Raw genomic sequence first — 3,794 nt, forward strand, 5'->3', positions numbered from 1 at the left:
TGTTTAACCTGAGATTTTCATTCTCAGTTTTATTCAATTTTCTTCTGTACAGTTACTGCCTTCTGTCTGAGCGTACAAAATTGAACACTGTATTGTTGGGAGTTTTTGTTTGTACTAATTTGCTGCCTTAAAGCATTTGGTGCAGCATTTCTGCACTTATTTTTTACTGCCTTTTGTTAAAAAAATAAAGAGTGTTTTCTAATGTTGTGTAGTTTATATTCCTACATTTTGCAAAAATGTATATACAGTTTATCAACCATAATAGGTATATACAGCAATTTGTTTGGATTTACCAAAATAAAGTGCAGGAATACAATGGGACCATGCAGAATGAAACTAGTTATGAGTCCAAGGCATATTGGTCTAACTGTGTAAATATGAAGAAAATCAAAGGCCAAAAGTAAAGGTCAAGACAGCTGTCACTTGCTGCTTATTTACTTGTGACCGCTACTTACAGTTTTAGCTATTCGGTCTTAATTAGTAAAGTCTCGCAAACCTGAGTCTGAAGACTTCAGTTTGTAAATACCGGTAGTCAAAAAGGCCCAAAAACATACAATCACTTAGTAAACACACTAGACTGTAAGTCATCAGTACTAGCTGCCAGCTATAGGTAGACACAATGTAGAAACCCACTGGCTCAAAATGTATTTGTAGACTTTTTTTTTTTAACACCACAATTGAAAGACTGGCAGGTTTATTCATTTAAAATGGAATAACTGATGGATTTTAGGTTAACCATTTGCCTACTGCTCACATGGATACTACTGTGGCAAAGTGGCTCTCCTGGGTCCAGCGACGTAGACCTACGTCGCTGGATACTGCCACCTCTCAGCGGCGGACGCCGGAGGCTCGCTTCCGCTGTATTCGGACACAGCGGGAGTCGGGCCAGGGGAGGAGAGGCGGTGATCACCGCCGCTCTTCTCGATCGTCGGGGACAGAGTGATGAAATCCACCCGCTTGTGTAAACAAAGCGGCCGGATCTCCTCTGTGACAGGATTCAGCATAGCTGAACCTGCGGTCTGTGTCACACAATCCCCTCCCCCCACACACACGTCAGTAAGCATGAGGCATACATTTAACCCCTTGATCACCAACAGTGTTAACCCCTTCCCTGCCAGTGTCATTATTACAGTAACTGCATATTTATAGCACTGATTACTATAGTAATGTCACTGGTCCCCCCAAAAGTGTCAAAAATGTCAGTTAGGGGTCTGATCTGTCCGCCGCAATGTCGCAGTCCCGCAAATAAAATCGCAGATCGCCGCCATTACTAGTAAAAAATAAATAAAAATGACAAATCTTTCCCGCAGTTGGTAAACGCAATAACTTTTGCGCAAACCAATCAAAATACGCTTATTGTGATTTTTTTTTTTTTACCAAAAATATGTAGCAGAAAACAAATTGGCCTAAAATGTTAAAATTTGATTTATACATTTTTTTCGGGAATGATATACAGTATATCAGAATGTAAAAAATATTGTTTTTTTTTTTCAAAATTGTTGCTCTTTTTTTAAAAAATTCAAAATCGCACAGGTGATCAAATACCACCAAAAGAAAGCTCTATTTGTTGGGAAAAAAAGGACGTCAATTTAATTTGGGTACAGCGTCGCACGACCGCGCAATTGTCCGTTTAAAATAACGCAGTGCCGAATTCGCAAAATATAGCCTGGTCAGGAATGGGGTAAAATCTTCCGGTCTTAAAGTGGTTAAAAATACGCTCATTGAGAATTTTTTTGTCAAAGACATGAAGCTAAATACATTTTGGCCTAAATATATGACAAAAATTTAATATATTGGATATTTTTTAACTGTCAAAGTAGAAAATGTAAATTTTTTCGCAAAATTTTTGCTCTTTTTTTTAATAATATCGCAAAAAATGAAAAGCGCAGAGGTGATCAAATACCACCAAAAGAAAGCTCTGTTTGTGGGAAAAAAAGTACGTAAATTTAATTTGGGTACAGCGTTGCATGACCGTGCAATTGTCAGTTAAAGTCGCGCAGTGCCAAGTTGCAAAAAGTGGCCTGGTCGTTAAGCAGGAAAATCCTCCGATCCTAAAGTGGTTAAAGATAATTTGGACACCACTGTTATATGTCCCACTGCTTATTCTGTCAGTATTGCTACTATAAGGCTTTTTAACCACTTTACCCCCAGCCACTGTGCTGCTACTGCGGCACAGTGGCTCGTTCCCGTCCAGCGACGTAGACCTACGTCGCTGGACTCCTCCCCCTGTAGGCGCGCTCCCGCTGTTTTCAGTCACAGCGGGAGTCGGGCCAGGGGAGGAGCAGCGGCGATCGCCGGGGAATCGAGTGAGGAGATCCGCCCGCCTGTGTAAACAGAGTGGGTGGATCTCCTAAGTGACAGGGACTGACAGATTGGAGTGTTCAGCATAGCTGAACATCCGATCTGTCCTTCTGTCACTCAGTCACCTCCCCCCACACACGTCAGTAAGCACCAGGCATACATTAACCCCTCCCTCTCCAATAAAATTAACTCCCAGTGTCATTTTTACAGTAACAGTGCATATATATAGCACTGATTACTGCAGTAATGTCACTGGTACCCCCAAAAATGTCAGTCAAGGGTCCGATCTGTCCGCCGCAATGTCGCAGTCCCGCAAAAAAAATTGCAGATCGCCGCAATTACGCGTTAAAAAAAAAAACACCTAAAATGACAGAAATCTTTCCCGTAGTTAGTAAACGCAATAACTTTTGCGCAAACCAATCAAAATACGCTTATCATGATTTTTTTTTTACCAAACATAGGTAGCAGAAAACAAATTGGCCAAAAATTTTAAAAAAATTTGATTTTTACATTTTTTTGGGGGGGAATTTCATATAAAAAAATGTTAAAAATATTGTTATTTTTTCAAAATTGTCGCTCTTTTTTTGTTTATAGCGCAAAAAGTAAAAAGCGCACAGGTGATCAAATACCACCAAAAGAAAGCTCTGTTTGTGGGAAAAAAAAGGCCGTAAATTTCGTTTGGGTATGGCGTCGCGCGACCGCGCAATTGTCAGTTAAAGTCGCACAGCGCCGAATCGCAAAAAGTGGCCTGGACGTAAGACAGCAAAATCCTCCGGTGGTAAAGTGGTTAATAACAAGTGAAGTGCAGTAACCCAAACCCAGTTAGAAATAAAAACCTGTGGACTACTTCTTCCATGGTCTTTCAATGACCACACATGCTTTCAAGATCAGACCTACATCTGCAGTAACGCGTAGCATGCTTGCCAATGGCGCAGCAGCAATCACAAATGAGCCATTTAAATAGTATGTTCTGCTACTTTGAACCAGCTTTTGCCCTCAAAATGCTCTTTGGCTTTTTGTTCCCAACCGTGGCTTGTCTTTTGACTTAATACTCTGGTAGATGATTTGTTTTCTGGGACCTTGATTTGGCTTGTTCTTGAGCTTTGCATTGTCATTTTTTGATATCTTGGCTACAACTCTGCTCCATTGCCAATCTTTAGCTGTCTACACTATCTAGTGATTGCAGCAATGGTTTCATGTGGGGCACATATTGAATTGCAATCTTAAAGCGGAGTTCCAGGCATTCACTCACCTGTCCAACGGTCCAGCGATGCGGCCGCCGGAAGCCTCGATCCTCTCCCTCGGCGCCGGCATCACTGCTGTGGGCACCCGGCTGTTACAGTTTGCGGCTTCACAGCCGGGTACCCACTGCGCATGCGCGAGTCGCGCTGCGCGCCGTGATTGGCCGGCAATCTTCTGGGACCTCTGTCGTGTCCCAGAAGATTGCAGGGAGGGAGGGGGAGAGGAGAACTTCCGCTCAGGGCGCCGCGTCG

The sequence above is a fragment of the Pelophylax lessonae genome (assembly GCF_965119305.1).
Source record: "Pelophylax lessonae genome assembly, chromosome: 3".
Lineage (NCBI taxonomy): Eukaryota > Metazoa > Chordata > Amphibia > Anura > Ranidae > Pelophylax > Pelophylax lessonae.